Here is a 12,971-nt window from a genome sequence, read left to right as displayed (position 1 = left end):
TCTAGTTATTAATGCCATCACACAACATTTAAATAAATTATATCATGATATTATTTTTGGGTGATTTAACACACTCATAATGTAGAGAAATACTTTCTCCTACCTGAGAGTACTGATGTGTGGAAGTGCCTGTAACAGGAATTCATACAAACTGCTGCAGACCGTACCTCCTTGAGCCCAGTAGAGACAGACATTGACCTTTGCAGCAGCTCTCTGTGTGATTTTCACAGCGCGTTCAAAAAGCTGTTTTTTACCGACAACTGGAAGATGCAGGTTGTTTTTACACAGATGAAGTAATGTTATATATTCTCTCTGCACTTCACTGAGAAGGACAACCATCCACAACTGCTGAGGCAGAGTGTCATGCCTGTAATAAAAATGAAAAACAGTATATAAGACAATATCATTTTAGTATTGTATTAAAAAACAGATCATGTACAACTTTCACTTTGAGTATAGGTCTTAATCATGGGGAGTGAATATAAAACAAAACCTGTTAGGTCATACCATTCAACATTTTGAAGGCATCCAAAGAACCGTTTCATTCCTTGTTCTGATACAGTCACATCTTCAAGGTTCAGAGTTATCTTCCGTTCTTTTGACTGAGTGACTACAAAGGCCACAGCACAGCAAGAATGAGGGTCCAGATCCTCTCCACTGAGGTCCAGATAGAAGTCCAGTTTGTTCAGAAAGTAAATACAGGCTTTAGAGTTTTGGGACTCATACAAACACTGGCATAGAAACAAGGTGTCGACATAAACCTCACTGTCATCAGCTTTGGTGGAAAATTTGTCAATCATCTCTTCCATGAACCAATTAGGTGTTTCCTGGAGCTGCTCAGCTGGAGTCAGACAGCTCATCAAACATGGACTCTTCTCAATCAACAAACGACACATGAAAGGGATCAGATGTTTCATGTGTTTCATCTCCTCAGTGAGGCAATGCTGAAAAACCTCCCTGATCTTATCAGAATTCTTTAACAGCCACAGAGCTGCAAAAAACTCCTGCATGGTGTAATGGAGAAAAGCATAGACAGTTCTGGTTTCAGTAAGAGCTACTTTTATATCAAGTTGTTTCAGGAAGGAAAGGATGCAGCTGTCATCACAGGAAAGTTTTTCCAGGTTTGCAGTTTTTCTTTGAGTTGCATAAAAAGCAGCTTCGGCAAGAGACAGGATTTCATTTGCCTTGGTTTTGATGAACTGATTGAGATTCTTAATCCTGGTTTTGTTGCTGTTGATCTGGAGACAAATCCGAACAATGTTGATGCATATTTCAGTTACAGTTCTGGGCTGCAGAGAGTTTCCTGATGAAAAGCTGGCAGCCACCATCAGTGCATACATTGGGACATGACAAAGAGTCATCAGCTCCACGTTACTCAAAACCTCCCTGTGATCATCACCCAGGGTTGTAGACAAATATGTTTTTATTGTCTTCTCACTGAAGCCTTTCACCTCCACTCTGAGCCAGTCTTCAGGACAGAGGTCTTCCTCATCATCTGGTCTGCAGGTAATGATGATTTTTGCATCAGGCAGCAGATCTTTCTTCACAAATTTCTGCACCACCAATGAAGAAAGTTCAGTGACTCCGTCAAAAATCAATGTAACATTGTCAGAGTTGTTCTCTATATCCTGTAAGACCTCATCTTTGCCTTCATCTGGTTTAATGTATCCATTAAAAAGAAGATCCTCCAAACCCATGGTTGGTGGGATGCTGCTTATTTCCCTCATGTCAAAGTAAAACATGTAATCCAGATCCTTGTTGTCTCTTTCTGTCCACAGTCTCAATATTTCATGGCTCAGTGCTGTCTTTCCAATTCCAGGTTTACCAACCAGGAGAATATTTTTATCTGTTTTTAGAAGATCAATGGGGGAGGGTTTTGGTTTGTCCTCTGGAAGGTAAGCCCTGAACTTTTTAGGGCGACTCAGTTTGCTTTTCTTGCTTTTTAATTTCTTTATTTTGGATGGAGAGCTTTTCTCTTGTGTGTCCAACACAAGTGAAGTGTACGATAGATCAGGACTCTTATTCTCCATAAATAGATTCCTGCTGGCCCTCCAGAACTCATTGGATAAGTTTTTTCCTTTTGATTTCAACTTTGATTGATATCTGTGGCACGGCCTTGGCCCTGAGATGGAAGGAACAAAAGGTACATTTATTAAAATAATTTAGCATTTGAGTTGTAGCTCTCAGAAGAAACATTTTTGATATAAACACACTAAAATACAAACATATAGACAGGTCTAAGATGATACCTGATAAAAAAATATGTGTAGCGCTTAATCTTTCCAACCAGGATAATGCCCTTAGTTCAACTATATCATATTACTTCCCTTAGTAGATTGTTACTTTGTCATGGTGCAGCTTTGCCTTCTGCACCATGGACATATTCTTGGCATTCTCCACCCTCCATACACCCCAGTCTCCACTCCACCTTCTAATCACCTACACCTGTCAGCCACTAATCAAGCCAGGACTCTTTTCACCTGTCATCACTCCTACTTAAACCTCCCTCAGTCAGCTCTTCCCTGTCGGTTCGTCTGCTCATTACTGCTTATCTCATCCTTTCCTTGTCCTGCCCAGTGCTCCAAGTATTCTCTCTGCCGTGCTATTGGTTTTCCTGCTACTCAAGCGTTTTCCACTCCTCCAGCTCTTGCACTCAGTATTCATCTGCTCCAGCCCGGTAAAGACCCTGGTTCTCATCCTCCACAACTCATCATCTTCAATAAACTCTCAAAAAACTAGCTCTGTGTGTGATTGTGTTCGGGTTCTGTCTACAAAGTATGACATACCTTGGTTTTCTAATACTTAAACATTAAAAACTTAATTTAGCAGCTGCATTTGAGTCCAAATAACAAAACTAATCTTTCCAAACACTCCCTCATTTATTAGAGGGACAAAATAAAAAATTTAAACCTGGTATTTTCTCCAGTCTTTTCCAGAATAATAAACAGGTTGCATCAGATTTACTTAACACAAATTAGATTCAGTTTTGCTCAACCCAAAACTTACTTTTAAAAATAAAAACTCCCAAATTATAAAAACAGAAATTGGGTAAACTTCTCTTTTTTTCAGTGCATTAATGAAAAAAAACTATTTTCTGTCGACAGATTAGCATATGAAAATTAGCCCCCCTATTGCAGGCCTGTACGATGCTCAGGAGCAGTGTGGCCAAAAATACTGTGACCTGTTCACTCTATTGATCTAAAATAAAAAGATGAGGACTCGTAAACTCCAGAATAATGTCCATGTCGTTAAGTGCCACCTCCCACAATAAACTGCAGAAATCAAACAGACGTGGTCGACGCTGTCAGAACAAGATTTTGCTTGTTGCCAGAGGAGCCGCCAGGCTGTACCTGGTCACCTGAACCCATCAGGTGCAGCAGCGTCTTGCTTCTGTTTCTCCCTGATGTGAGCGTCTCGCCCTGCTTCAGTCAGATGCAGCAGCGTCTCCTTTTTGCTTCAGCTTGGCTGGTACGCTGCTTTCGGCAGGAAACACCTTACTTAAATTTAGCGGTTTCTGCTCTAATTAGCTTACACAACAGTCCAACCAGTATTTACCCAAAAAGTCTTAACGTTTTCCAAGTAAAGTCGCTTTTCTTTCCAGTATTTTCTCTTGATTCTCTCCTTCTCCTCCTCTGCCGTGTTTTTTTCTTAGACCCTCCTCCCAGGTAATCAGAATCCAAAATTGATCGGTCATTCATTTACATCTCCAATCTCTGAATAATAATAAACCAATCATGGTTGCTTTTCCTATGGAGCACATGTCTTCCACTTGTATTTCAAACAATGTCTAAAACTCTGCAGTACCCCCTGCTGGCATGTTCACTTACTGCATAAACTGACAGTGCAGATCAGCACAACTACTGTATGTCCTGTTCATTACCTTGCCTGCTGACAAAGGTCTATAAAGTTTTAGTTTTTTTACGATCCTAATAAATCTAAATAGGGATACATATATTTTCAACAAAGTTTACATATAAATACCTTGCATGTAATTTGCATCCATTTCTACATCTTCTGTGAAAGAAAAGCAGCTGATCCAGTGGTTCAGGTCAAACTTTTTAGCCTCAGTTGAAGCTTCATGACTGTTCTTGAATACAGGATCGGGCCTCTCCAAGGTTCTTTTCCTCGTTTGGTAAATAATCTTCAGTAACTGATAGCAGGCTGATTCACCTTTTTTAGTGACTGAACACAGTATTGCTCTGGTTCTATCATAGTCATCTTTCTCTGCCTTTATTTTGCTGACCTCTTCATCATGGAGGACTCCTTGCTTATACAAGTTCTCAAGAATTATGGAGAGATTCCTTAATCCTCCAACAAGATGAACTCTGGCATTCTTCAGATACTCCAAGGAAGACTGTGATGTACAAGCCATAACTCCATATGTCTGTTTTCAGACAAACCTGAATTCACTGATCTGAAAGACAAAACAACAGTTTAAAGAGTAGTTTTGGAAGACAACACGCATGAACACAGGACAATATATTGAAGACTGAATGTCGTTATAGACTTGTGCACCTTTGAATGCTACAAGAACAACTAAGTGAACCCTTCTTATGGTATATCCCACCAGGTAAAAGCAACATTTCTTATCTTCTGAGATCATGGATAACTTCACTCATAACAAGTCTTTGAAAAGGTGAAGGGAATAAAGAGCCAAACGGAACAGCAGTGTCATAAAAGTTTTTAGATATTATTTTGAAAAAAATGTGCCCTTTGATGGATTGGGACCTGTCTGGGGTGTATTCTGCATCCCACCCTCTGACGGTTGGAAATAAGCACCAACTGCCCTAAAATTGTGGTAGAACCACAGTGTTGTTAATATTGGACCAAAGTGCAGTATTTGACACTTGATAACTCTATTATACTGGAGCGCCTGGAAAACTGGGTTGACCTTTCTGGTACAGCATGTGACTGGTTTAAATCCTATTTGAAGGACAGCGACTCTTTGGTGTCATTAGGTAACATTAAGTTCCCTCTTGAGGCCCCTCCTATTTAATATCTATCAGTTCCCAGTAGCTCAAACTACAGCAAACAATATGACGCTACTATAACTATATAGACAGCCCACAGTTCTATATTACTTTGCCATCAGGAGACTATAAACACATTCATGCACTGGGTAAATGCATAGAAGAAATTAATGCATGGATCACTTATGTCAGTTACCTAAAGCCGGGCATACACTGTACGATATATTCAATCGTGGTACTCATGTACAACTCAAACTGTACGATCAAACCGCAGGGTTTAAAATTTCACTGCTCACGATATCTGTTCTTACACTGTGCGGTCCGACTCTCTGATTCGACTTGACTGCTCACACAGTGCGTTCAAAAACTAGACGTCGGACTCATCCCCGTAGAGAGATGCCACTACTCGGACTCATCTACCCGGAAGCCAAACGTCAACAGTAGAAGAAGAAAAAAGCGGAAGTGTTAATTCTTACTATTAAATATGAGGCTTACTAGAACGAAATGCCTTGGCAATTCTACGAGTTGCTCCTCCGTAGTTTGACTCCATGTCACGCGTACCGCCGCCATGATTCTCTCCGCTCCTATGTTTTTGTTTCAGAATACGAAGAAGAATTTCCTTGTTTACGCATGCGCAGTGCACGAGGTTGGGAGAAATCGGCTCGTAGACGTTTGTAGCTCTGCTTTAACAGCAGGATACACTCACGATCACCTCACGAGGGCTGACTGAATTACAGACATTTTTGATTTTTATCCAACTGTCTGATTCCTGATGGGGAGGTGGCCGTGAGAGGCGAATCGCCCCTCGTTACCCCCTGCATACTTTACAACGCAGGACGCATGATCAAGCTGAAACTCGTCCCGTTCCAAAAAATTCTCGCACGACTGAAGAATTGGCCCAAAAAGGGCCCCGCTTTACAAGTCTGAGTTAATTACCTTGTATCTGCAATATGTAACCTTTTAAGGAAAGGGATTTAGGTGTCTTTTATACAGATAACATGTCCAAACAGCCATGGCTCGGCATGTTGGACATGTTACTGAGGCTGGTTGCCGAGGCAAAAACGTGGGCGTGGGAAGAGTTCGGAGAGGCCATGGGGAAAGACTTCCGTACGGCTTCGAAGCGATTCTGGTCCACTATCCGGCGTCTCAGGAGGGGGAAGCAGTGCAGTACCAACACTGTTTACAGTGGGGGTGGTGTGCTGCTGACCTCGACTCGGGACGTCGTGCGTCGGTGGGCGGAATACTTTGAAGACCTCCTTAATCCCACCAACACGTCTTCCATTGCGGAAGCAGAGCCTGATGACTCTGGGTCGGGTTCCCCCATCTCTGGTGCTGAGGTTGCTGAGGTTGTTAAAAAGCTCCTCCGTGGCAAGGCCCTGGGGGTGGGTGAGATTCGCCCTGAGTATCTTAAGGCTCTGGATGTTGTGGGGCTGTGTTGGTTAACGCGGCTCTGCAGCATTGCGTGGACATCGGGGGCAGTTCCCCTGGATTGGCAGACTGGGGTGGTGGTCCCCCTATTTAAAAAGGGGGACCGGAGGGTGTGTTCCAACTACAGAGGGATCACACTCTTAAGCCTCCCTGGTAAGGTCTATTCTGGGGTTCTGGAAAGGAGGGTCCGTCGGATAGTCGAATCTCGGATTCAGGAAGAGCAGTGTGGTTTTCGTCCTGACCGTGGAACACTGGACCAGCTCTACACCCTCAGCAGGATTCTGGAGGGGGCATGGGAGTTTGCCCAACCAGTCTACATGTGCTTTGTGGATCTGGAGAAGGCATTCGACCGTGTCCCCCGGGGGATCCTGTGGGGGGTACTCCGGGAGTATGGAGTACCGGACCCTTTAATAAGGGCTGTTAGGTCTCTGTATGACCGGTGTTAGAATCTGGTCCGCATTGCCGGCAGTAAGTCGGACTCGTTTCCGGTGAGAGTTGGACTCCGACAAGCTTGCCCTTTGTCACCGATTCTGTTCATAACTTTTTTTGGACAGAATTTCTAGGCGCAGCCAAGGTGTTGAGGGGATCCATTTTGGTGGCCTTAGAATTGCATCTCTGCTATTCGCGGATGACGTGGTCCTATTGGCTTCATCAGGGCGTGATCTACAGCTCTCACTGGAGCGGTTCGCAGCAGAGTGTGAAGTGGCCGGGATGAAAATCAGTGCCTTCAAATCCGAGACCATGGTCTTGAACCGGAAAAGGGTAGAGTGCTTCCTCCGGGTTGGGGAGGATGTCCTGCCCCTAGTGGAGGAGTTCAAGTGTCTTGGGGTCTTGTTCACGAATGAGGGGAAGATGGAGCGGAAGATCGACAGGCGGATTGGTGCGGCGTCTGTTGTGAAGCAGACGCCGCACCAATAGAACCAATAGAACGTAGATCGATTTACCGGCCGATCTACGTTCCTACCCTCATCTATGGTCACGAGCTTTGGGTCGTGACCGAAAGAATGAGATCCCAGATACAAGCGGCTGAAATGAGTTTTCTCCGTAGTGTGTCTGGGCTCTCCCTTAGAGATAGGGTGAGGAGCTCAGTCATCCGGGGAGGACTCAGAGTAGAGCCGCTGCTCCTCCACGTCGAGAGGAGCCAGTTGAGGTGGCTCGGGCATCTGGTCAGGATGCCTCCTGGACGCCTCCCTGGTGAGGTGTTCCGGGCACGTCCCACCAGGAGGAGGCCTAGGGAAAGACCCAAGACTTGCTGGAGGGACTATGTCTCTCTGCTGGCCCGGGAACGCCTTGGGATTCCCCCGGAGGAGCTGGCCCAAGTGGCTGGGGAGAGGGACGTCTGGGCCTCCCTACTGAAGCTGCTACCCCCGCGACCCGACCCAAGATAAGCAGAAGAAAACGGACGGATGGTGTCATTAATACGGGTAACGAGTGGAGGGAAGAAGAGCTTCTTCAAAAAGTTACAGATCTCTGAGGGTCAGACATCTTGCTCATTTGTGGTTAATCAAATACTTCTTTTCCACCATAATTTACAAAAAGTCTTTAACATCTAATATCTAACTTAAAATTTAAAAATCCTACAATGTGATTTCCTTTTTTAATTTTAATAATAATTAATTTAACTTTATTGATCTCACAATGGAGAAATTCTCTTCTGCATCTTAACCCATCCCTTTGGGGAGCAGTGGGCTGCCATTGTGCGGTGCCTGGGGAGCAATCAGGGGTTAAGCGTCTTTCTCAGTGACCCAGAGTGCAGGCTGTGGGGATAGAACCGGGTACTTGCAACCTTCTCTGAGTGCAAGCGTGCTGCTCTAACCACTAGGGCACCACTCCCAAGAAGCAGGTTCTGTCAGGAGTTCTTTTGCACTCATAGTTGAGGTTTACTGATGATTAAAATTACAGCTCACCTTCTAAACAGAAGAACTTCCACAATCACTGGCTGACCAAATATTTTTACCCAACTGTATTATTGTAACAAAAAAAACTGCTGCGGTTATACTGTATCTGCCAGAGTTAATTACAATAAAGGATTGTGACCATATAAAGGGAGTTTACTTGATACATTTTTTTAAACCCTGAAAATTTTTTGAGAAATATCAATGTTGGATAGAAGCTTGTAGGAGAGAGGACTTTACTGTGGAAAATCTGACCAGAGACACCTCTAAATTTCATTGGTGGTAGGAAACCAACAATTGAATTTCCAACAATCGCAGCCTCTCTTCAGGTACATTTATTTGATATTTTCTTAGCGGAATGAAAATTTCCTCATACAATTCATGACATCCCTCATCATTGTAATCGTAAACACATCATACATTGCACTCTTTTTTGGAAACTGTCTATAGCCCCATCTGCACTGCTACTCAAAAGCCTGGGGCTTTGCAAATCACAGGTAGCGTATCCATACCCATCGCCCCAACTAATTTCTCGTTCCCGGGGCTTTGGTGCCCCAACCGACCCAGTACTCATCTGCTTTCTTGGAGCTTGTTGAGGGGACAGGTTTGTGTGCAGTAAGAAAAACTGTCCACCACAAGTTTTGTTTTAAGATGATTTTAAGTAAGAAATTTCACCTCCAAACGTCTTCTGTTCAGTTTATCAGGATTATGAGCCTCTTTTAATTCTACTTGGACTTGTCGAGACAGAGCACCTTTCAAAATGGTTTACGGTTTGACAGCTTCTGTTATATTTCTTAATGTTTATCTTGGTTAACTCCTAAAAAAAAACACCTGAGCTATTAATTAAAAGTTAGTTCCTGAAGTTGACACTCGAGGATCTGTTTTGCTTGTGGGAGATGGGCGCCTGAAGACTGTGTGTAGGAATTTCACCCCTACCTGAACACTCTGGGAGTGGCCGCTCAGTCACTTATCTTAAAATTAGGCTCCTGGAATGTATCGAGCAGACAGATGCTTACAATGGCCATGGAGGGGGACTTTGGTCATTTACTACATGAAGCTTTATGGTAAAGTTGTAAGTGTTTTTCTCCCTTTGGAATTACAATTGTAATAAATATATGCATGTAAGTATTTTGTCTCTGATAATTGTTTTCTTCCTTTGCTGCCAAATCTCCGAACCAGGGGAGGCGGGCCGGACTTCACCCCTCCCTGGAATATCCTGGAGGGGTCTATTAAAATTAGGCTTTAGAATTTTTGTTGGTTTACCTTTCTTCTAATTGTTATTTCAGTGCAAAGACACCTGGTCAATATAATTGAAATGTGCTAACAGAGAGATTTGTCTTTTTTTGGGCATTCTCAGGTGCTGAATGGAGTCCCAAACTGTGCAGCAATGACATGAGGGGCTGATCCTGGGGACAAAGAGGAAAGGTCATTGACTTCTGCCTAATCCAGTCTGATTTGGATTATCACAATGTTTGCAAAGGCTGCAAATAGTTTTAACGTGGACATGTGATGCTACAAGGTTTTAAAAGAAAAACTTGGTTTTATTTTTAATTGTAATTATATAAAGACGACAAATTCAGTTTTCTTTTTTAAGTATTGAAGGGATTCACACCTGGGGGAATGGTGGAAGACCTTTTTATGACTTTTTTAGAGGGAAAACTGTGGTTAAAATGTTTGTTTGTGGCTGTTTTACAGCATTTTTTTTTTCAAAACGTATGGACACTACACTACGGATGAAGAAGATGGTCAATGTTTGTTTTAGATTATGGGATTTTGAAAGAACTTCCTTTTGCAAAAATGTTGGCAGAGTGCATTCTGCTTTCAGAGACGAAGGCTGGAGATGTGGGTTCATGGATTCTAACTCTTCCTGTAAGGTTGATGTCCAGCTGACAAGAATTCAGACACAGGGGCCATGAAAAGAACACTAAAAATTGATAACAAATGGCAGAGGCATTGGTGAACCTTCAACTGTCCTGTCAGCTACAGAAACTAAGATGAGTTCAGCAAACACACCTTTCACTTCAGATTTTCTTGAACACGATTAAAAAAACAAAATACACAATTGCGAACACCACATTTACTAGATATCTTGAAGCTTGTAAAGGCGCAGAAAAGAAACAAATAATTGAGATGTTGCTTGTATCTACCACCCCAGCAGAAATCAAGAAAGCTCCACAAAGTCAGACTGTCCACAGTGGAGCCTCAGTCCCTGGAGCAGTGGACAGCCTCAAAGAGTACCAGCTAAATAACTCTGCAGACTTAGGTAGCTCAGATTGGAGGGATGAGCAGCCATCACACCTGACTTATACCAACACCTGTCCTGACTCTGTGCCGCCCCCTAAGGGCCACGAGAGTTGCTCAGGTCTCCCACACCAACCTGATCCACCACCAAATGTCAGAATTAACACCTTGAATACTCTCCCTTAGATCATGATCATTCTTCCTTGCATCATCAAAGGTTGGTTCAAATGCCTCCATAAGTTCGTGAACCAGCTTGATTCCCCAGGTGGTCCAGGTCCACCTCATATGTATGGTAGCCGTATTTAGCAACTGGGGTCCCTCGCTCAGGACGTAGAACATTTTGACTCAGATAATCATGATTCAAGCATTCATGATTATCTGCAGGAAGTAGAACATTGTCTTATTGACTTGCCCTTTCCCTCGTCTTGTGAGAAATTAAAGCTTATTTGGAAAACAACAGCTAAGAGTGTTAGAAAGGCATGTGGGTGAAAAATATACGGCATCATGTTTGATCCATATTTAAAAATATCTTAAAATACACACCTGTCTGCTTGACGCCAACTCGGGCCGATTGGGTAAATCAAGTTGAACACTGTTTTATTAATTAAGCAGAGCAGCATTATGATAGTTATGTAATACTGCCGGTAGATGGAGCCACATCTGATTACATCTGGTCATTGTGCCTGACACTCAGGTTATATTAATCCACAAAAGGACCATCAAAACATCATCAGGGTGGAGGCTTGATGTATATAACTTTATTTTATCATGATAAACGTTTTGTGGTCTCTTTTATAAGCATATAACGTGGCTATATGACTTTAAAATGTGTTGTCACATGACCGATTCTTCTGCAGTTATCTAGAACAGGAAGTAGCACGACTTCCCCACTGACAAAAATTAGCAACTGGCTATAATCTTGCATATTTACATTGTGTTCATTAATATATGCAGTGTCCCTTTATAAATAAATAAATACAATTACAAATCACCCTCCCCTAATTATGTACTGTTCATATACACTTAGACAAGTTACATTATATAGACACATAAACAAATTCTAGGCACTAATGGAACCCCATACAGTGGCATCAGAAGGCGTCTGAGGAGGGATTGCAGTTGGACTACATTTCAGTTTGTCTAATTCAAAGTCTGTTACTTTTTGTTTCCGTGTCCATCCAAAGCTTCTCATCTGTCTCCATTGTTTTCTCTTTAAGGTTCAATGTTTCTCCTGTTGCAAGAACTCCAAACCATGAAAACCAACCAGTTTTTTTTTTTAAATAACAACCATGTCTTCCTGATTTCTGGCAGCGTTTCTCTTTTTTCAACCGGGATATCGACCCTTGTTCTCGGTAGTTTACTTTAAAGTCTGCCTACGTCTTTGTGACTTGTAGAAACTAAGAACAAGTCAATTAAGTTTCTTCTTCAGAGGAGTTAGACACATTTTACCTGAAAATAATTATTAAAATCTTCTTAAATCCTACCTGTATGACCTTGTTCCGGTTTATTGTTCGCTCCGACATTTCCTCATCTAAATGCGGAACTCCACCTGTACATGTATTCTTTCAGTTTCTTTTTTCGCTGTGACCCCTGCAGCATCCACTAGATGGCGGCATTGCACAAGAAATCGACAGACTGACCCAGTAGTATGATTGACTGATTGACTGACGCAGGAAAAACGCACCTGTTAGCGAGTTGAATGCCTGAAATTAAATGATATGAACTGTGACGGTGTTAGGCTACTCCTTTAAAAACAGACCACACCAAAATGCTTCCTGTTAATCCCGTTCTGTTTTTGCTTTACTGTGGATTTTTTTCACCCTAAAACATTTTAATCGGTTGTTCAATGAGGGTGTATAATTATTTATTTAGTTAGTTATATTTGAATATGTAAAAAATATATATAATTATTGTCATTGTTGTAATGTTATAAATAACATAAGTGAAAGATTAAAAATGACGTATAATATATTTTTTTACATCAAAAAATCTGTTTTTGTAACAGGTTTTGTTTTGTTTTGTTTTTTAACCTTTAATAGTCACTTTATAATCCTAAATGAAGAATCTACATGTGACGCAGATATCGATTTACATGCAGTTTAAACTACACAACAGACCAAACATTAATCCACATGTAATATTAATGTCATAGTTCACCAGCTCAGAGAGGAACACTTTGATACTTTTTCTTTATTTATTTATGGCCAAGATCAGAAATCAAAAAGTATAAAAAGGTATCAAAAGATTTCAGCATTTTATTCTTGTATTTTCCGTCCAGGCAGTGAGACTTTTATAGTTTCCATAAAAATATCTTGTCTGAATGATGTGAATCTCCTTATGATGTCTACAGCTTCATTAATGCGATGATCCACCAACAGGATCTGATCGCATCATAAAGTTGCTGTCTAAAGTTTTGCAACACATCGTGGTGAAGAAG

General features: G+C 41.9%; 1 long non-coding RNA gene across 1 annotated transcript; it reads right to left on the bottom strand.

The window, feature by feature from the left end:
* Positions 1 to 2,077: 2,077 nt before the first annotated feature.
* LOC118562530 lies at positions 2,078 to 4,182 on the bottom strand. The gene is made up of 2 exons (XR_004930650.1): positions 3,982 to 4,182; positions 2,078 to 2,122 (listed from the first exon to the last, which is right to left on the bottom strand). It is a non-coding gene; the product is annotated as an uncharacterized LOC118562530 (long non-coding RNA).
* Between the last annotated feature and the right edge of the window lie 8,789 nt (positions 4,183 to 12,971).

Source organism: Fundulus heteroclitus, unplaced genomic scaffold, assembly GCF_011125445.2.
Source record: "Fundulus heteroclitus isolate FHET01 unplaced genomic scaffold, MU-UCD_Fhet_4.1 scaffold_96, whole genome shotgun sequence".
Classification (NCBI taxonomy): domain Eukaryota; kingdom Metazoa; phylum Chordata; class Actinopteri; order Cyprinodontiformes; family Fundulidae; genus Fundulus; species Fundulus heteroclitus.
This window is presented reverse-complemented; position numbering and strand designations above follow the sequence as displayed.